The sequence below is a fragment of the Podarcis raffonei genome, chromosome W (assembly GCF_027172205.1).
Source record: "Podarcis raffonei isolate rPodRaf1 chromosome W, rPodRaf1.pri, whole genome shotgun sequence".
Classification (NCBI taxonomy): Eukaryota; Metazoa; Chordata; class Lepidosauria; order Squamata; family Lacertidae; genus Podarcis; species Podarcis raffonei.
This window is the reverse complement of record NC_070620.1, coordinates 17,292,913-17,315,547: the sequence shown is the minus strand read 5'-3', so window position 1 is coordinate 17,315,547 and position 22,635 is coordinate 17,292,913. Positions and strand designations below refer to the sequence as shown.

The following is a 22,635-nucleotide window of genomic DNA, read 5'->3' as shown; positions in this document are numbered from 1 at the left end:
CCTCCATCTATCTGTCAGAGGAACTGGAGGGGCTTCAGACACAGTGTGCCACACTCCAAACTGTCTCAACTGGCCCTCACAGTACCTTGCCCAGGTCTGATAATTGTGGCCATTAAGCTTTGGGCACGGAACCCCATCCGAGGCTTGTAAAAGCTCCATTTCAGCTCTTTACTTCAGCCGTGAGCCTTATTCCCTTCAAAGACTCCTTATCTCGGCAGGTCATAAATTACGAGGCCTGCTTGCATTTCTCTGCCAGCCTAATTAGTCTACCGGACTTCAAAGTCTCTGCCGAGGCATCAGAAAAGCCTCCCTTTTCCACATACCACTCGCAGTCTTCAGCAGTCTTACTCTTCTGTAAGCACCGTGAATCTGGGCCCGAAACCTGTTGTTGGGATACTTCCAGGGAGACGGAGGCATCAGGCAGGCATCCACGTTGTCTCCGGATGATCTCCGGTCTCCCGTAGAACAGCATCAGTCAATTAGCGACACGAGCCTCAGACACATTCCAAGACTCGTGCACGCCCTTTCTGCAGAGTTTCCACAACGGAAGATTCAGCCAGGAGAGCATATTTACAGCTTTATTCAACGTAGATCAGAACAAAGGAAAAACATGACTGCTTGCATCCATGTCCAGGAAAACAGCCAAAACAAAAGCTATATACAAAACGGAAGTTCCCAGCAAGACAGTAAATAGGCATGTGACACACAACAATCATGCCTGACCATTTAAGGTGGAACGGAACTATATCCTAACAGGCTCATGGGGCTTTGGAGAGGTCTGGGGCCCTGAGGGATCTGGGCAGAGACAAGTGGGGGGGACATCCCTTAGATCACCTTGTAACTGTTATATTCTTTTAAAGTAAAAACCGAACAATTAAGTTATATGCAGGTTTTTTAAGGATTTGTGCAGATTTTTCTTAAAATATCCATGAAACCAGGTCATGGTGGTGGGGCAGCGGTTTCCTCCATTTCCATGCTGGAAATGGAGACAGACATAATTTAGTCTTGCGCAAGATGGAAAATGAGTGGTCTCCCCTTTTTTTATCATTGTGATGCCTCCATCTAAGGCTGGGCTCCCAGGTTTTATTTTTACTCAGGGGGTGAACCTGTGGCTGGGCTATACTACTTCAGTGGGTGAGGAAGCCACTCTCCTTCACAGGAGGGCGGGGTTGCAGGCTGGCGCCCGTGCTTAGCGGGGGCGTGTCTTGCCCCTGTGCCATTGGGGAGTCCTGGCCTCACGTCACGGTCGCAGCCAGCCAATCTGTCTGTGTTATGTACTGAGTTGAATAGGATCCAAATGTAGCAGTCTGATTGGTCCTAGAACAATGCAGCAGTATGATTGGTCAGCAGGAGCCACCCAATCCAGCTCCAGGTGGAAGTGAATCCGCAACCTGATTGGCCTACAGGAGAATCCAGGAATTAGCCAATCACGTGCGGCCCATTGTGTAAATAATGTACATAAAGCAGATATTTTAGGGGAACTTTCATTCCTCACTACTATGAGCTGAATAAAGAGCATGAAATCCACACTCGACTCTGAGTATATTTCACTGGCGACAAGGATGGGATCCCGCTGAGCTGACCGCCACACACAGCACCGCAGCACCACCACCTGCCGCACCACTGCCTCGCACCGTGTATCCAGGCTTCAGCTCCGGGACCCAAGGAACTCAGAATGGCAACCGACAGCAGCTTCTCACTGTTCAACCCAGCATCCAGAGACTGGGAAGCGTAGGCCTCCCGTTTCACCTTCCTCCTAGAAGCCAAAGGGGTCACCAATGAAGAAGATGCCAAGAAGAGGGCGATATTCTTCAGCGTCTGCGGAGAGGAGACGTTCGAAATCACCTGGTGTGATGGCCTGGGAATCTGATTCAGAATCTGAACCTGAGGAGTCCCAGCCTGCACAGGAGTCCCCGCCTCCAGGGCCGGCTGAGCCGGGGCAGGGCCTTGAATCTGAAGGGCCTGCACCTGTGCCGGATCCTCAGAAGCAGACACCAGATGAATCCACTCTGGCTCCGGAGATGATTGATGACCTATTGCCTACAGGTGCGCCTCTCCCAGCCCTGTCAGGGGAAGGTGAGCCTCCCCCTGGGTCCAGTAACCCTCCAGCCTCTCCTGAGCTGCAGAGGCTCAGGGCAGAGAGGCGGAGGGAACTGGGTTCTCTCAGGAGGAGTGCTCACCTTAAGTCCAGGAGAGGCGGGTCACCTGTGGGCCGGGACCGCCCCTGGCCTCAGAGAAGATAAAGGCCAGTCAGCCCGGTCCCAGGTTGCGGGAGCAACGATGTTGGAAACCTGTTTCTGCCAGCACCCAGACCTGTTTTTCCCAGAGTTCCCGACCACGCCCGGCTTCTTGCTTTGGACCCCGCTTCACCCGTGGTGGACAGTCTCCAGACCCTCGGCCCAGGACCGGACTCTGACCACCCCTCACAGTAACCCCCCACCCCGGGACCAGCACACCTGGGCTCTCCTTGCTCCTGAAGTCGTTGCTACCGTTCCTTACAAAACAATAATGGAACGGCTGAAGGGGCACTTTTCGCTGCAGCCCTTGGTGGTGGCTCATCGAAATGCCTTCTATGCAAAGCGGCAAGCCCCTGGGGAAACCAGAACTGGGTTTGTGACCTCCCTCCGCCAAGCTGCCCGGTTTTGCAACTTCTCAGTGTTGGAGAACATGCTTTGTGACCGCCTTGTCGGTGGCCTGAAAGATGAGAAGCTGTAACGATGCCTCTTCGCCAAGAAGGACCTAACGTTCCAGGTCGTGCTGGAGGAGGCCCTGGCAACAGAAGGTGCTGAGAGGTCAACGCAAGAGGCATGTCCGAGCCTGCCGTCCCAACCGAGGGTTCACCATGAATACCTCACCTACGACTCAGGATCTGACAGGGAGGAGGTACACCGACTACAGTGGCACACTCAAGCAGCGCACAGACCACAGCTGCCTCGACGAGGAGGAGGGAACTGCGCAAGCTGTGGGGAGAGTCACGAGAGGAGGACCTGCCGTTTCCGCAACACAGAGTGCAAGCAGTGCAGGAAATCGGGACACATCGCCCGGGTGTCGGGCTTGGCCCACCTGATGCCAGGCCTCAGATGACCGATCCAAGAGCCCCAGGCCCTGGGGCCCAACACACCAAGGCAACTAGACGGAGATCATGGACTGCCAGGTATACCAGTTGCCCCACCCCAGCCTAGAGAAAATTTATGTAGAGGTACAGATAGAGGGGGCCCCGTGCCACATGGAACTTGGCACGGGTTCAACTCTATCCATAATCTCGGCAAGGACCTTAAGGAAACTGTGCCCTAGTGGGGGTCCCAAACTCAGGCCAGCCGCATTCACCCTCTGGGACTTCCAGAAACGTAAGGTCCCCACAATGGGGGTGGGGACCTTCAGGGTGCAATATCGAGGGCGGACATGGCAACTGGACTTGCTTGTGGTCAAGGGCCCCTACGTTAGCTTGCTGGGATTGGCATGGTTTGGACCACTGGGGCTAGCCGTCACTGGGGTGAAGCACACTAGCTTACAAGTGGACGTGGACACCATATGCAAGGAATTTCCGGAGGTTTTCGATGGGAAACTGGGACAGTATACGCCCCCCCATTGCCCTACAGCTTGACCCCGCAGTACAACCTGTCAGTTTCAAGGCCCGCCGGGTCCCGTTCGCCCTGAAACCCCGTATAGACGAGGAATTGGACCGGCTCGTGGAGCAAGGAGTGCTGGAGCCTGTGCCTAATGCCCCCTGGGAAACCCCAATCGCCACACCCGTCAAACCTAATGGTTCGGTCCGCATCTGCGCAGACTACAAATGTACCATAAACAAGGACCTCAGGGCCCACGCATACCCAGTGCAAGTGGTCAGCCATGTCCTCGCCACCCTGGCTGGGTCAAAAAAATTTGGCAAGCTGGACTTGGCCCAAGCCTATCAACAGCTGCCGGTGGGTGAGGCCACAGCAGAGACACAGACGATTGTGATGCACAGAGGAGCGTTCAGGGTAAAGCAGCTGCAATTCGGTGTCAGCATGGCACCAGGCATATTCCAGAATCAAATGGACTCTCTCCTTAAAGGGATTCCTGGTGTCACCCCCTTCTTTGATGATGTGTTGATTGCCGGGCCCACGCCAGAGGAGTTTGAGGACAGCCTCCGCACTGTTCTGCACCATTTCCAGACGGCGGGTCTCAAGGTGAAGCGGGAAAAGTGTCTACTAGGAGTGCCTCAGGTGGACTTTCTGAGATTTATGGTGGACGCAGAAGGGGTCCACCCAACTGGGGACAAGGTACGGGCCATTTGTGATGCCCCAGCGCCCAAGGGCAAGACTGAACTTCAGGCCTTCTTGGGACTATTGAACTTTTACCATGCCTTCCTTCCCCATAAGGCGGCGGTAGCGGAGCGCCTACACAGACTCCTGGACAAGTGGACCCCTTGGGTGTGGGGCCAGCGCCAGGAGGCCGCATTCCAGGCAGTCAAGGACTTGCTCGTCTCAAACTCGGTCTTGGCACATTTCGACGAGAGGCTGCCGGTGGTGCTAGCATGCGATGCCTCCCCCTACGGCATTGGCGCTGTCCTGGGACACCAACTCCCGGATGGAAGAGAGGTGCCAGTGGCATACTTTCCCCAGAGACTCGACACAACCGAGCAGAACTATTCGCAAATCAACAAGGAGGGTCTGGCAATCGTGAAGGGAGTAAAAAAAATCCATGATTTCTTGTATGGGCAGCCCTTTACTGAGGTGACTGACCACAAGCCGTTGCTTGGCTTGTTTGCCCCCGAAAAGCAGACCCCCCAAGTGCTGTCTCCTCGCGTCCTGAGGTGCTCAATTTTCCTTGCCAGCTACCAGTATGCACTGATTCACCATCCTGGGAAGGCGATGGGCCACGCAGACGCCCTCAGCAGGCTACCACTACCGGAAACAGGCCCCGACCCAGCGCCCGCGCAAGAGGTTATGAGCCTGGAGCTGCTTCATGACCGCCCCATTCAGGCAAAAGAAGTTGTGCACCATTCCAAGAAAGATAGGGTCATCTCCCGGGTCCTGGACCGGGTGTGGAGGGGATGGCCCAGCAGCAGCCCTGGACCAGAATTCTCTGGCTACACAACCCGCAAACATGAGCTGTCGGCCCACAAGGGGTGCCTGTTATGGGGAAGCAAGGTCGTTGTTCCCCAGCCCCTCCGCAAAAGAGTCTTCACAGCCCTACACGAGACACACCCAGGGGTAGTGAGAATGAAGGCCCTTGCCAGGAGTTATGTGTGGTGGCCGGGGATCGACGGAGAGATAGAGGCCTGGGTCAAACACTGCCAGGCCTGCCAAGAATCCCGCCCAGATCCCCCAAGGGCCCCAGTCCAGTCCTGGGAGTCCGCCCGAGTACCATGGTCACGCCTGCACGTGGACTTCGCTGACCCCTTTCAGGGGAAAACATTCTTCATAGTGGTGGACTCCTACACCAAATGGCTGGAAGTCGCACTGGTACCGTCCACTTCCACATCCGCAGCCATCCGGGTACTATGCAGGCTGTTTGCAACCCACGGGCTCCCTGACACTCTCGTCTCAGACAATGGAACCGCATTTACGTCAGGAGAATTCCAAACCTTCACAGCGCAGAACGCCATCCGCCACATCCGTTCGGCGCCATTCCACCCTGCCACCAATGGCCAAGCAGAACGCATGGTGCGGACCACCAAGGACACCCTCCGCCGCATGACACAAGGGGATTGGGAGTACCGCCTTGCCACATTCCTTCTATCACAGCACAGCACCCCCAGCTCAACGACTGGCCGGAGCCCCGCTGAACTACTAATGGGTCGGCGCCTTGCAATCAGATTGGACCGCATTCACCCCGATAGAGCTCAGGATGAGGTAGTGGTGGGGGAAGGCAGGAACCCCCGGACCTTCGTGGCCCAGAACCCAGTGTACGCAAAGAATTTTGGGGCAGGCCAGGCATGGAATGAACTGAGACAGAAGGAGAATAATTTGAGACTTAGACTGGTGCCAGAAGCCCAAGGAGAAGAGATAAAGGAGAAATTGATAAGAGAAATTGCTATATGGCTGGAGATGCAGGAAGAGGACGTTGCAATGACAATACAAAATTTCCAGGAGACTGTTTGGTTATATTTAAAGATCGAGAAATGAGAAATTTAATTTTACAAAAGAATAGGGAGAAAAGATTGAACATCGATGGATCCAAAATAATTATTTTTAAAGACGCCCCACTTCGGCTGTTAAAAAAACGGAACCAATACCAACAGATGGTGCAAGCTCTGAGGAAATACAAAATTGAGTTCAGATGGGAATTCCCAGAAGGAGTCTCATTTGCATATAAAGGAAAGAAACACAGGAGTAACTTTTTGAAAACTTTAATAAAAATCTTTTAAAAAAAACACAGGATAACAAGATTGGATGAAATGGACAAATTTTTAAGAAGATATAAAGAGCTGGGAAGAGAAGAAGGAGGAGCAGCACTGGCAGAAGCAGGAGCTGGAGGAGGAGCTTCACAGGAATCAGAGGAAGAGGGAGAGGAGGGAGAAGAAAGGGAGGAGAAATAAAATTTAAAGACTTATATTTTAAAATTAATAAGAAATCAATATGGCGTTGAAATTATGGTCTTGGAATGTTAAAGGTTTGAACGAGAAAAAGAAGAGGAATAAAATTGTACACTATTTAAAAAAACAAAACTTGGACATTATTTGCTTACAAGAAACACATGTAATGAGAAAACAGTGAAAAATTTTAATAAATAAAAAACTAGGAAATGAATTTATTTCATCAGACAAAACTAAAAAGAGAGGAGTTGTATTATACATTAAAAACAAATTAGAAGCTCAACAAATTTTTAAAGACGAGGAGGGTAGAATTGTGGCTGTGGAAGTTAAATGGCAAGGAGAAAAAGTAATAATTGTCGGAGTATATGCACCAAATGAAAATAGAATGGACTTTTTTAAAGATTTAGAAGAAAAATTATTTGAATATATGGACCAAAAGATTATCATAATGGGTGATATGAATGCAGTTGTGTCGATGGAAATGGACAGACTAAGATTTGCGGGTAAACCTAAAGAAGGGAAATTACCAAAGTCTCTTTTTTTAATGGTAGAGAATTGCAACTTAATAGACATTTGGAGATTGAAACACCCTTTAGAAAAACAATTTACTTACCAGTCAGAGGCAAACCAACCAATGTCAAGAATCGATCAGATTTGGATAACGAATGAGCTTACATCAAGAATTTTAAAGATCGAAATTCAACCAATGGTTTTATCGGATCATAATCCAATAAAATGTATACTGAAAGGATATGAAGAAAAATCCTTCCGGTGGAGACTAAATGAAAATCTTTTTGATGATCAAAAAGTTGCAGAAGAAGCACAAAACTGCTTGACGGATTATTTTTTAAATAATACGCATCAGGGAACAAAAATAACTACAGTTTGGGACGCTAGTAAAGCAGTAATGAGAGGATTCTTTATTCAACAGAATTCAATTAAGAACAAACTAAGAGAAAAGGGAAAAAAGAAATTTTAAAGCAGATAATGGAGAATGAGAAGAAATTGGTTACTAGCCCAGGTGACAAAAAAATTAAACTCAACATCAAAGCGTTACAAGCACACTTTGCAATGATAATTAATAAAGAAGTGGAATGTAATATTAAAAGAATGAGACAAAGGAATTTTGAATTTGCAAACAAATCAGGAAAATTGCTTGCTTGGCAGATAAAAAAAAGGAAAGAGCAAAATACTATACATAGAATAATAGTGGAAAATAAAGAGATTGATGATCCGAAAGGTATAAGAAAAGGATTTGTGGACTTTTATCGACAATTATACAAGAGAAAAGAAAAGGTCAATATAAAAAAAATAGAGGAATATTTAAAAGAGAAAGGGGTGCAGAAAATTCCGACAAATGAAAGAGATAATTTAAATGAGAAGATTGAATTTGAGGAGATTAGAAATGCAATAAAAGATATGAAAACTGGAAAGACGCCGGGACCAGATGGACTGAGTGTAAGATATTACAAAGAATTAAGGGACATCCTACTTGTACCTTTGAAAGAAGTTATGAATAACATTCTAGAGACATGGAAAGAAGCGTACATTACTCTAATCCCCAAGCAAGACTCTGATTTAAGTCAAGTTAAAAATTTCAGACCGATCTCGCTTTTGAACAATGATTATAAGTTCATAGAATCATAGAGTTGGAAGAGACCACAAGGGCCATCGAGTCCAACCCCCTGCCAAGCAGGAAACACCATCAGAGCACTCCTGACATATGGTTGTCAAGCCTCTGCTTAAAGACCTCCAAAGAAGGAGACTCCACCACACTCCTTGGCAGCAAATTCCACTGTCAAACAGCTCTTACTGTCAGGAAGTTCTTCCTAATGTTTAGGTGGAATCTTCTTTCCTGCAGTTTGGATCCATTGCTCCATGTCCGCTTCTCTGGAGCAGCAGAAAACAACCTTTCTCCCTCCTCTATGTGACATCCTTTTATATATTTGAACATGGCTATCATATCACCCCTTAACCTCCTCTTCTCCAGGCTAAACATGCCCAGCTCCTTAGCCGTTCCTCATAAGGCATCGTTTCCAGGCCTTTGACCATTTTGGTTGCCCTCCTCTGGCCACGTTCCAGTTTGTCAGTGTCCTTCTTGAACTGTGGTGCCCAGAACTGGACACAGTACTCCAGGTGAGGTCTGACCAGAGCAGAATACAGTGGCACTATTACTTCCCTTGATCTAGATGCTATACTCCTATTGATGCAGCCCAGAATTGCATTGGCTTTTTTAGCTGCCGCGTCACACTGTTGGCTCATGTCAAGTTTGTGGTCAACCAAGACTCCTAGATCCTTTTCACATGTACTGCTCTCAAGCCAGGTGTCACCCATCTTGTATTTGTGCCTCTCATTTTTTTTTGCCCAAGTGCAATACTTTACATTTCTCCCTGTTAAAATTCATCTTGTTTGTTTTGGCCCAGTTCTCTAATCTGCCAAGGTCGTTTTGAAGTGTGATCCTGTCCTCTGGGGTGTTAGCCACCCCTCCCAGTTTGGTGTCATCTGCAAATTTGATCAGGATGCCCTTGAGTCCATCATCCAAGTCGTTGATAAAGATGTTGAATAAGACCGGGCCCAAGACAGAACCCTGTGGCACCCCACTAGTCACTCTTCTCCAGGATGAAGAGGAACCATTGATGAGCACCCTTTGGGTTCGGTCAGTCATCCAGTTACAAATCCACTGAGTGGTAGCATAGTCAAGACCGCATTTTACCAGCTTCTTTACAAGAATATCATGGGGCACCTTGTCAAATGCCTTGCTGAAATCAAGGTAGGCTACATCCACTGCGTTCCCTTCATCTACCAGGCTTGTAATTCTGTCAAAAAACGAGATCAGGTTAGTCTGACATGACTTATTTTTCAGAAATCCATGCTGACTATTGGTGATCACAGCATTCCTTTCTAGGTGCTCACAGACTGTTTGCTTAATGATCTGCTCCAGAATCTTCCCTGGTATTGATGTCAGACTGACTGGGCGGTAATTATTTGGGTCCTCTCTTTTCCCCTTTTTGAAAATAGGGACAACATTTGCCCTCCTCCAGTCTGCCGGGACTTCGCCTGTTCTCCAGGAATTCTCAAAGATGACTGCCAGTGGTTCTGAAATCACATCTGCCAGTTCTCTTAATACTCTTGGATGCAGTTCATCTGGCCCTGGAGACTTGAATACATCTAGACTAGCCAAGTATTCTTGTACTATCTCCTTAGTTATTCTGGGCTGTGTTTCCTCGGCTGAATCCTTTGCTCCAAATTCTTCAGGTCGGGCATTGTTTTCTTTATCGGAGAAGACTGAGGCAAAGAAGGCATTGAGGAGTTCAGCCCTTTCTGTGTCCCCTGTTTGCATTTCACCATCTTCTCCTCTGAGTGACCCCACTGTTTCTTTGTTCTTCCTTTTGCTACGAACATACCCATAAAAGCCTTTTTTGTTGCTTTTAACCTCTCTAGCAAGCCTGAGTTCATTCTGTGCTTTAGCTTTTCTGACTTTGTGTCTACACGTGCTGGCTATTTGTTTGAATTCCTCTTTGGTGGTTTCCCCCCTTTTCCATTTTTTGTACACATCCTTTTTTAATCTTAACTCAGTTAAAAGTTCTTTAGATAGCCACCCTGGCTTCTTTAGGCACCTTCCATGTTTCCGTCTCATTGGTATTGCCTGAAGTTGTGCTTTTACTATCTCCCTCTTAACAAACTCCCAGCCATCATGAACTCCCTTTCCTTTTAGTATTACTCTCCATGGGATCTCACCCAGCAGTTTTATGAAGTCGGCTTTCTTAAAGTCAAGAAATTGAGTCCTAGTATGCTTGGCTGCTCCTTTCTGCTGTATAGTAAACTTCAGAAGAGCATGATCACTCGCGCCTAATGATCCTTCCACTTCTACCCCACTAACCAGGTCATCAACATTGGTTAGGACCAGATCTAAAATGGCTGTTCCTCTTGTTGCTTCTCCCACTTTCTGGACAATAAAGTTGTCTGCAAAGCCAGTGAGGAATCTGTTTGACCTTATGCTCTTGGCTGAGTTTGACATCCAACAAATATCCGGGTAATTGAAGTCCCCCATTACTACTATCTCCCTTCCTTTTGCATGCTTGGCCATCTGTTCCAGGAAGGCATCATCTATGTCCTCCGTTTGGCTTGGGGATCTATAGTAAACTCCCACAATGAGGTCACTGTTATTCTTCTCTCCCTTAATTTTGACCCAAATGCTCTCACTTTGGCTTTGAGGTTCTAAATCTTGGATCTCTTCACAGTTATACACATCCCTGACATATAACGCTACTCCTCCTCCTTTCTTGTCTGGTCTGTTTCTCTGAAATAGATTGTATCCCTCCATTATTACATTCCAATCGTGGGACTTATCCCTCCAGGTTTCAGTGATGCCTATTATGTCATATTTAGTTTGCTGTACCAAGAGCTCAAGCTCATCTTGTTTATTTCCCATGCTTTGTGCATTAGTGTACAGACATTGAAGTCCATTAATCATTCCCCCGTTTCTCTTATTTAAGGATTCCCCCCCCACCACCACTAGGTCTGCGTGCTGTTTGCTCCATTTGGTCTATGACATTTAGATGATCATCTTCATCAATTGATAGACTCCTGCCTTCAGGAGCACTGTCTCCCTCCCCCACATTAGTCAGTTTAAAGCCCTCCTGATGAGGTTTCTGAGATTTTTGGCAAAAGCATTCCTCCCAACCGTTGTGAGGTGCAGCCCATCACTTGCCAGAAGTCCATCTTCAAGAAACTGCAGTCCGTGATCTAAGAATCCAAACCGTTCCTGTTTACACCATTTGCGAAGCCAGCTGTTCACTTCCACTATTTTTCGCTCTCTCCCTGGGCCACGTCGTTCAACTGGGAGGACAGATGAGATGACAATTTGTGCATTTAATTGCTTCAATTTCCTGCCCAGAGCCTCATAGTCTCTTTTGATCTTCTGGAGGCTATTGCTTGCAGTGTCATTGGTTCCCACATGAACCAAGAGGAAGGGGTATTTGTCAGTGGGTTTTATGATACCTTGGAGTCATTCAGTTACATCTTGGATCTTAGCCCAGGGGAGACAGCACACTTCCCGAGACATCTTGTCAGGCCCACAGATCACTGCTTCTGTTCCCCTCAGTAGGGAATCCCCTATCACCACTACACGCCTCCTCTTAGGTTTGGTTGGGGTTCTTCCGTGAGCTGTCCGTTCCAAGGTCGCCTGCACATTTCCTGAGGACTGCCTTTGCTGCTCGCCTTCATATACCTGATCAACTGTAATGAGGGAGAGATCCTCAAATGGAGTCTGTTCTCCGTCTTCCACGCTAGGGGAGAGGACCTCAAAGCGATTGTGTATTTCTAAACAATCAGAGCGAACCCTGGGCCTCCTACTTCTTTGAGTCACGTTTCTCCATATATCTGGCTCCTGTGCTGGTGAACTAGCCTCCTTCTCAGGGGAGTCCCCTGTCTCCTCCTTGGTGGAGACGGTGTGCTCTGTTGCTTCCAAGAAGAGCTCCAGCTCTCTAATTCTTTGGAGCGTAGCTACACGTTCCTCCAGTTGCTGGACTTTGTCTTTTAAGAGGGCAATCAACATGCAATTGCTGCAGGTAAAGCTGCCAGCAACCTTTGGCAAGATGGCAAACATTGTGCAGGAACCGCAGGCGACTGCAGCTGTTCCCTCACCCTCCATCTTGAGAACGTGTCGTTGGGGGTGGCTACAGCGGTCCTCCATCATAAAAAGTGTGAAGAAAAAACCTAGGTCTCCCCCAACAAAGGTTTGAGACAAGCTCCCCTAAATCTAAAAGATGGATCAAACTGTGCGTGTCGCTAGGCGCGCGCCGCTGCCCTGCAACCTCTGATAAGCTCCTCCAACAGCTAATCCCCTGCCTCAACAGAAACCCTGCCCCCTCTGACCTTTGCACAGGGAGAGCAGCTAATCAGCCACAAAGAAACACACACACAAGAAAACTCTTTTGCTCCTTCTTCAACTGCTGCCCTGCAAGCTCTGATAAGCTCCTCCCACAGCTAATCCCCTGCCTCAACAGAAACCCTGCCCCTTCTGACCTTTGCACAGGGAGAGCAGCTAATCAGCCACAAAGAAACACACACACAAGAAAACTCTTTTGCTCCTTCTTCAGCTGCTGCCCTGCAAGCTCTGATAAGCTCCTCCCACAGCTAATCCCCTGCCTCAACAGAAACCCTGCCCCCTCTGACCTTTGCACAGGGAGAGCAGCTAATCAGCCACAAAGAAACACACACACAAGAAAACTCTTTTGCTCCTTCTTCTGTTATTTGCAAACATATTAGCAAACAGATTGAAGAAAGATTTGAAGGAGTTAATACATAAAGACCAGGCGGGTTTCCTGCCGGGCAGACAAATGAAGGATAACATTAGAAATATAATTAATGTGATGGAATATCTGAATGTTAAAAATGACAAACAGGCTATGTTAATATTTGTTGACGCTGAGAAGGCTTTTGACAATATCTCTTGGGAATTTATGTTAAATTTTTTTGAAATGATGGGAATAGGGCAAATGTTTTTAAATGGTATTAGGGCTATATACATGGACCAAAGAGCTAAATTGATAGTTAATAATGTGACGACGGAAAATATAAAGATAACCAAGGGCACAAGGCAGGGATGTCCTTTATCACCATCGTTGTTCATCGCAGTCTTAGAGGTGTTTTTAAGGGCAATCAGGAGTAATGAGCAAATTAAAGGGGTAAAGGTGGGCAGAAAAGAATATAAGGTTAAAGCTTTCGCAGATGATTTGGTATTAACCTTGGAAGATCCTATGAATACAGTATCGGAAGTATTGAAAGAAATTGATAAGTTTGGACAATTGGCAGGATTTATGTTGAATAAGAAAAAAACTAAAGCAATTACAAAAAATGTTGATCAGGAGTTAGTTAATAGATTACAGCAGCAAACTGAGATAGAAGTGGTTAAGAAAGTAAAATATTTAGGGGTTTGGTTAACCCCCAGGAGTATTGACTTGTTTCAGAACAATTATGTTCCAACATGGAATAAGATTAAAAGGGACCTTGAGGTATGGGGAAGAATGAAACTTTTCTTTTTGGGGAAGAATTACAACGATAAAAATGAATGTGCTACCGAAGATGTTATTTCTATTCCAAACAGTTCCAGTAATCAAGGGGGCAGCAATTTTTAAAAACTGGCAAAGAGAAATTTCAAGGTATATCTGGCAGGGTAAGAAGCCGAGGATAAAATTTAAGATTTTAACAGATGCAAAAGAAAGAGGAGACTTCGTCCTGCCAGACCTGAAATTATATTATGAAGCATCTTGCCTCTGTTGGTTAAAGGAATGGATAAAATTACAAGATACGGATGTGTTAGACTTAGAAGGTTTTGATAATAGATTTGGGTGGCACGCGTACTTGTGGTACGATAAGAAACGGGTTCACAAAGGTTTTGAAAATCATATTATAAGAAGGTCCTTGATTGAAGTATGGGAAAGATACAAAAATCTGTTGGAACAAAAAACACCTTATTGGTTATCATCGCTGGAAGCGATGAGCGTGAAGAAAGTCAATATGACAGGGGGTTGGGTAACATATGAGAAATTAATATGTAAAAGTGAAGGAAAATGGAAAATGAGACCATTTGAAGAAGTCAAGAATTATGTGAATGACTGGCTGCATTTTTTTCAAATTAATGAGATGTTCAGAAAAGATTTAAATGAAAGGGGCTTTGCTGATAAAGAATCCAAATTTCAGACTGACATATTAAATAATGACTGTAAGATCTTAGCAAAAATGTATAAGATATTGCTGGAATGGTATACGAAGGATGAGGAGGTAAAATCTGTGAAAGATATAGGGCATAATATACAAATGGAGGAATGGGAAAGACTTTGGAAAGATGGTTTAAGATTCACTGCATGTACTGCTATAAAAGAAAATGTCATGAAGATGATGTATCGATGGTATATAACCCCCGTAAAGTTAGCAAAAATGTATAAGATAAGTAACAAATGTTGGAAATGTAAAGAAAAGGAAGGCACTTTCTTTCATATGTGGTGGGAGTGTAAGAAGGTAAAATGCTTCTGGGAAATGATTTATAATGAATTGAAGAAAATGTTGAAATATACATTTACTAAGAAACCGGCAGCTAGAATACTCATTGCAAAGTACTGGAAGACGCAAGATCTACCCACACTGGAAGAATGGCAGATGAAGGTGATAGATTACATGGGTTTGGCAGAAATGACGAGCAGAATCCGAAACCAGGGAAGAGAAACAGCGCAAGAAGAATGGAAAAAATTTAAGGACTATTTAAAGAAATATCATAAAGTTAATGAAAGCTAGAATGATGATGGATTGAAAGTAAATGGTTACTATTAGTAATGGTTAAGACAAGGAGAATAAGGGAGGTTAGCTTAAATTTAAATTAAAATAAGGGAAGATTTGCTGAGTAATTGATAAGAATTTGGAATACAGAAAAGGGAGGCATGAGGAAGTCGGGGAAGGAAGGTATAAGAAATTAGGATATGAAATGGTACATGTTTTTTGTTTTGTTTTTGTTTTTGTTTTTGTATGTTTATGTATGTTATGTTTATATGGAAAAAATTTTGAATAAAAATATTTAAAAAAAAAAAAAAGAAACCAGAAGCGTTTTTACTAGGTATTACAGGGAATGAGATAAACAAGAAAGAGAAGAAGTTATTTTTATACGCAGTGACTGCAGGAAGAATATTGATGGCCCAGAAATGGAAACAAGAGGAGCTGCCTACGATAGAAGATTGGAGAGCCAAAATGATGGACTATGCGGAATTGGACAGAATGACAGGAAGGATTTGGAATCGACGAGATCAAAGATTTACAGAAGATTGGGAGAAGTTTATTCAATATTTGCAAAAACTAAGTGATAACCAGATTACGTTTGTAAGTTTTAAGGAAGCTCTGTGATGTGAAAATCTAATAATAAGTATAAACAATGAAATTGAAGCTACCAGAATAAATAACAATAAGTAGGATTGTGTTAAAAGTTATAAAATGAAGGGAGTTCAGACAAATTGAAGGAAGTCAAAAAATGGAATTAAGAGGTAATTAAGAAGTTTGAATGTACAACTTTGTTTTCTTTTTTTGTATTTGTAAACCAATAAAAATATAATTCAAAAAACCCACAAATATTCAATAATATTTATAATATGTCTGACGTTATCCTTTAACTTTCTGTTTGGAAGGAATCCGGCTTGATCTTTATGTATGACATCTTTTAAACAATTTTTAAGTCTGTCTGCCAATATTCCCACAAAAAGTTTATAATCGTTATTCAGCAATGAGATAGGTCTGTAATTTTTTATGTTCAAACTGTCCGTATCTGGCTTGGGAATCAAGGTTATATGTGCATCTTTCCATGAATCTGGTAGGTTCCTTCCTTGCAAAATACTATTCATCACCTCACATAGCACCGGGGTTAATTGATCCCCCAGTGTTTTGTAATATTTGGCCGACAAACCATCTGGGCCTGGGGCTTTGCCCAACCTCATCTTGTTTATTGCCTCTTTTACTTCTTCTTTCGTAATTGGTTTGTTCAGCTGTATTTTTCTTTCTTCACCTATGTGTTTTCCCTTGTAATCTTCAAAGTACTTTATTATTTTGTCTGGGTCTTCATTTTCTCTTTTATATAGGTTTTTCATAGTATTTATGAAATGTTCTCATAATTTCCTCCGGATTTTCTATTTGCCGTCCTTCTACTTTAATCTTGTTTATTACACTTTGTTTTTGTCTTTTCTGCAACTGCCATGCCAGGAGTTTCCCTGTTTTGTTAGCTGATTCAAAAAATCTCTGCTTCATGGATTTTATTCTCCATTCTACCTCTTGATTAACCAGTATTGAATATTGGGTTTGTAACATCTTAATAGATTGTTTATTTTGTTCATCTTTAGGTTTTATCATTAAATTTTTCTCACATATTCTTATATGGTTTAAAATGTCTTCTTTCTTTTTCTCTCTTAATTTTCTTCTGAGGCTATTTTGCTGTATTAGGTGACCCCTCATGACAGCTTTGCTTGCGTCCCAAACTATGTCAATGTTGGTATCTTTATTTAAATTCCATTTAAGGTAGTCTTCCAGGGTGGCCTTTGCCTTTTCGGTTATCTCGGGGATCTCAAAAAGGTAGTCATTCATCCTCCATCTGTAAGCGCTCTGTACTTTACCTTTTATTTCTAAGCCAATGGGGTTGTGATCCAACAAAGTTCTTGGCTGTATTTCACATTTTGAAATTCTTGGTATTATACATCTTGAGACCCAAATCTGATCTGTCCTTGCCCAGCTCTGATGTGGTTCCGAAAAAAAGGAGAATTGTTTTGTACCCGGATTTTTTTCTCTCCACACATCTATTAAGTCCATATTCTCCACCAGATTAAACCAAGTTTTTGGCAGTTTCCCTTGGTTACCTTTCTTTTTCTTTGATGACCTATCCAATTCAGTTTTAACCACTCCATTAAAGAAACCTAGTACAATTGTTTTTTGACCTTCTAATTCAATCAGACTCTCTTCTAATTTTCTGTATGTAGGAGTGCAGATATCCAGAGATGTAGTGATCAGGTGGGATTGCTATGAAGAATTATAACAGATCTAGAGTAAGCCATCTGTGTCAGCAATGAAAGCATTGCGTTGACTGGGTTTAAACTATTTTGATATGATTTTTGATCAATCTACACCTCTGCATCTCTGGCCCTTTTGACCCTACTGCCCATTTCTCTCTCCTCACGTCACATACACAGCAGTACACAGCAGTTGCTTCGCCAGGCAGGCTTCTTGGGCCATAAAGATAGTAGGCAAGTTACTTTGATGTAGTTTTCTTATATATAATCTTAAAATGTTAATCTTGGAGCCAGGAAACAGATCTCACATGAAGGTGGTAGTGATCTGGTCTTTCTGGCCATCCTTCTTATCATGTTTATTTCTCACCTCTGGGGTTGCCAGATGCACCCCTTTGTAGTTCTCAACTTATTTACCACCCCTTTGTAGTTCTCAACATATTTACCCCAAAATATATGCATGCTAATTAGTGTTGTAGTGTAACTTTTTCCCCACGTAGGGTTTGATGAAATGCTCAGAGGAAATATGATTGGTTCTTACGAGCACTGTGTAAAAGATTCTTTTGCTAATAAAATGGCCTGGTGAGGGGTGTGGTTTACGCACTTTTCTCCGAGAGCCTTGCTGGTCAAAGCCTCGTGTCTTGTTATTAATCAGGGTCCAGTCCTTCCTTTACTTTGCAAACGCAACATAGTGGTGCCCTGTGTGAGGCCACCTAAAGGAACCGTGTGAGGCAAACTTAAAAAAGAAACCTCAGCGTGTGAGGCCACCTAAAGGCACTGTGTGAGGCAAACTTAAAAAAGAACTGTTTGAGGCTTGTAAAAAACCTCAGCGTTTGAGGCACAGCAAAAGGAAACCTCAGCAAAAGGAAACCTCCAGGATTGGACTCCCCTCGGAGCTAGCAACCTGCTATCCCTCGGTCGCGGTGGATCATCTCCTGCAAAACGATTCCCGGACTTAGGATCTCATTCACTCGGAACGAGCCCCAAAGACGCGTGTCTATTACCCTTCAGGTGAGATCATGGGAAGCACGCTTTCACAAGTGCAGGAAAAGCATAGGAATAATTTGTTATTTTTGCTAGCTCAGGCAGGGCATGATAAGCATTTAGAACCCTTAGTAGAAAAATTGTTGTTAGAGATTGCTAGACTGTGCCCCTGGTTTCCAGAGGGGGGTACTTATGACATTGAGAAATGGAATGAGCTGGGAGATGCACTCCTTAGACATCCTGAGGCATCTCTACAAGACTTGCACACCTGGTGTTTGTGTAGAGACGCGGTTGGAAAGCTCTCTAACCCTTTGCTCCAACCACCAGCTGTCTCTATGAATGTTCCCATATTGTTGCAACCCCTAGCTGACTTTAAAAATACCATAATATTGTTTCCTCCATCTCAGACTCTAGATTTCCAGACTCTCTCTGAGGACTCTGAGGTCATGCCAAAGGTAATTCCATTGGCACCTTCCTTTGCCAAAGATTTGCCTGGGTCGAATGTAAATTCCATGCCGCCTTCAGTGGACCAATGCCCGCAAGGGGTTCAGACCACAGTGCAAAAATTGACTATTCCAAATATGGCAGAAGGAAGCAGTGAAGAAAAAATAGCTGACACCTTACCATTATTAGCAGTCTGTCCTGTTGTTCAGAATGCACAGGAACAGAGAGCCCAAGAATCATTGCCTTCGCAGTTTTTAACAAATTGAAGCGAAGTGTGACAGAAAATGGCTTGCATGGCATTCTTGATGGGCTAAGAGGAGCCAGTACTTTAATTCCAAACCTTGAAGCCTCTGAAGTTTCAATGAAACAATTGGCTTATGAAAATGCTGATTGCAAGACTGCTCTTAAACCGATGTACCAGAAGCCAGAAACAGAGATTGCTCAAATGAGCAAGCCTTGCCAGAATATTGACACCGAGACTCACAAATCTGCCCTCCTAGCAGCAGCTTTGTCTCCTTCAGTGCATCCTGCTAAAGACAGGCAATGCCACAATGGATGGCCTTCCAGCCTGGGTTTAAATGGGAGAACAAAGACTGTTTTGCCAGCTGATTGTCAGGATTTTACTGAAGCTAAATTAGCAGAGCCAGCTATCTCTTCTAACACAGTTGCTTTTAACACACAGTCTCCTGTGACAAATCTGCGCCATGCTGCTAAGGGCAGTGCTGGTTTGAATCTACTGACAGCAGAACTTGCTACTTTTCAGTTCCAGTTCCTTATGGAGGTTTATAAAATTAAGACATAGCATACAGGTCTGATTCCACCTCAGATAGTGAGACTCATTCTTCATCACCTGCAGACTGTTTCTTCTTCTCTTTTCCTCCCTGAACTTAAAATTCCTAATAAATTTACTTCACAGCAGTTGCAGAGTTTTGGAGTCACTTCATATGCATGATTTTCCTTAATACAATGTTTTCACCTACCGGACTCCTTTTTTCCCCAGACGCTGCTGACAGAATAGTGATTTTTAGAGTGGCTTCACTCTGATTTGCCTAACACTGAATTTGATATTGCTGTTTGTTATTTGCTTTTTTTCTAAAACAGGAGCACGAGTCCCTAATGAGTTCTTCTCTTTCCTATCTGTTTGCATTTACTGATTAACTTGGGATAGTTTATTTTAACCCTCCTAAAGAGTCACACCTAGTTTTATTTCAACAGGTACCCTGATAATTAGTTTCTGTCCAAAAACAGGTTCCTATTCAACACCTCTAGAATGTTTTAACGTATAAGGATTCTGAAAATAACTGGCATAATTTTTTGCAGCTAATCAGAAAACTGACAGAGACCAGCCTACACACTTCCATTGCATTTAGTGATTTTGTGTGAAGTGGGATATCTTTTTATCACATTTGGCTAATTTCTATCTTTCTCCTATGCTAGATTTTAATCTACTCTCTTTGTTCTTCACACTGAAATATCTCTTAACACATAGAACTATGCCTTTCTATGCTGCTCATGTTTGCTCCCATACAGGATTCAAAGATATAATTTCAGAAGGAAATCTACATGTTGATTCTGTTCTGAAATCTTTCTGTCCATTATTTTCTAATGCAATTTATACCCATGCATTTTTTCACCAGGGAGCTAAGCAGCTGATAACATAATTTTTTAATTCCTTTGACACAAGCTAAGGATATTGGTGGTGTGTTAACTCTACCTTAAATCAATTAACTTTTTCCTTTCCTAATAAATTTTCTCCTATGGAACGCCACTTTAGGAAAGAAGTACCTCTGGAATGCCCTCTAGTGACGTACCAGCAGCTCCTTAACCCACAGTGAGAGGGACCTGTTCCTTTAATTACCTAGGGGCAGGATGCCCTACTGTTCTTACTTCCTCAGGTCCTTTGTGGATTCCAAGTCACTGTATCCATCCCTATAGGCCAAGACATGCGCTTGCACCAAGGCCTGCAGAATCCCATTCCAAACTTTGCAAGGACCATGATCCTGACTTCGCCTCTACAGGCTCAGCAGCCCCGTGCCAAAGTCCATCCTCATCCTCAAAAGGCTGAGGGATGTCCGAAGGTGACATGGGGTATGCTGAAGACCTTGGACTCTGATGCCAGGACACGATTTTAGCATCATGATGTTCCAGAAGCACCAGAGACTTTTTTAGTAGCTCTAATTGCTCAGCTACATATGAACTCTATGCTGATTTTAACATGTATATTATTTGTTTTTTTGCTACCTAGAACTCAATGTATCTATCTTTCTCCTGACACTTCTTCTAGTCATAGCTATAGTTTGTGGATGTGTTTAGTTAAAGTTGCTACTGTCTCTCATTTTTGTTTGAGTGAAACATATGATATACACACTACCTTAGGAAATTGTATAATCCTTGTAGCCTGGGAGGATTGCCAGCTTCTCCTGAGAGAGGCTTGAATTCCAACATCTGGTAGCATGACAGCCGATGGTTTTGCTACATGTGAAAGCAAAGAGATCGATGGATCGTATTCATCCTCTGCAAGGAGATAAAATGAGATATGGTAGCGAGCGGATGGAAGCTACAAGAACGGCTGAGCACCGGAGGAGATAAGCTACGTGCCAAGCAACCCCTGAAGGTATGGTGATTTTGTGGCTGGAAGAGTGAACGCGAATTGAGGCATTCTTCGGTTCACAGAGAAGCTGCTTTTGGATAAAAACAGCACTGAGAGACAGCCACATTTTTCACATTCCTGGGGATTGATAAGGTCTGCTGCTGCTGCCTGCCAAGTCCAGTTGCTAAGCAACAAGATGTGAGTACTTTTTGAGCTAAAAAATTTTTTTTGAGCAAGTTAGCTTGAAAAGTAAAGAGAAAAACAAGCCAACACGAGAGCGAGAGCTGAGCTTAAGAAGCTGGGAAAAGTAACTGTTGTAAATTCCAGCGTTTGTTTGTTATCTCAAAGACTCTCAGGAAAGGGGCTTTCCACGCAGCTAAGCTAGAAAGAGCTGTTGGATTGCAGCGAAGGCTTGCTGTTTACAAACTCTGAGAAAGGGACTTTCCAAGCTAGGCTGGCTGCCAGCTGCACACGCAGCTAGTAAACAGGAAATAGACTTTTGAATTTTCAGCTCGTGACTGAGAGCTGAGGCTTGGATTTCAAAATGGATACCAAGAAGGGGGGAGGCTTACCTTACCCACCTCCACTGACTAATGGCAATTATTCCTCATGGTCTGTAAAGATGAAGGCCCTGCTTCAGAATCAGAGGATTTTTGGGGTGATTGACAATCCCATCCCTGCTGCGCCAACACCAGCATGGAATTCACAGAATGTGAGAGCCAGGACGGCCATTATTCTGTGTGTCTCAGATGAGCAACTCGTTCATATCGCCGATGAGGAACACGCACGCGAAATTTGGTTCATATTGCAAAGAATCCACCAAAGAGATGCTGGTGGTACAGCGTTGCTGCATTTTGAAAAGCTGACAAATATGAGGCTAGCGCCTGATGCAGATGTGCAAGCGCATTTGACAGAGATGAAATTCTTACGCCAGCAGATGGCGCAACGCAATTTCCCTCTACAGGAAGAGATATTCTGCTTTATGATTATTAACAGCCTAAGTCGGACCTACAAAACCGTTGCAAGTCAACTGGGTTCTCTACCTGCCGCGGATCTTACGGTGGAGAGAGTTTGCTCTGTGGTTTTGAATGAGAGAGACAGACTTGCTGCAATAGATGTCGCTGACAGGGGGAGCGAAGCTCGGAGATCTAGCGCCCCCACTGCTATTGCTAGTAAAGAACAGGCTGTAGCCTTGAACGTTGTTCGTTGCTACAATTGTGGACAGACTGGGCATCTTCAGCACAACTGTAAGAAGCCACGTCAGCAGAAAGGAGCTAAGGGGAGCTCTGCAAAGCCTGAGGCGTCAGGCAAAAGTTGTACCAAGTCCCAGGTGAAACCTGCAAAGGCATTGCTGTCAACAAAAGCTGCATTTTCAGCGGGAAACGCTTTTGTACTTGACACTAGAGCGACGCAACACATGTCATCGCGCCAAGAACTGTTTTCTACGTTTGAGAAGCAAAGCTTCACTGTGAAACAGGCCAACGGTCAGGAGATCCAGGCGACAGGATTTGGAACTGTTTATCTGGAGAGCCTGAACTTGACAATAAACAATGTTTATTTGG

The 22,635-nt window shown here is 44.4% G+C and overlaps 1 pseudogene; it reads left to right on the top strand.

The window, feature by feature from the left end:
* Positions 1–3,068: 3,068 nt before the first annotated feature.
* On the top strand, positions 3,069–20,565 carry LOC128405980 (uncharacterized protein K02A2.6-like; annotated as a pseudogene).
* The last annotated feature ends 2,070 nt before the right edge of the window (positions 20,566–22,635 follow it).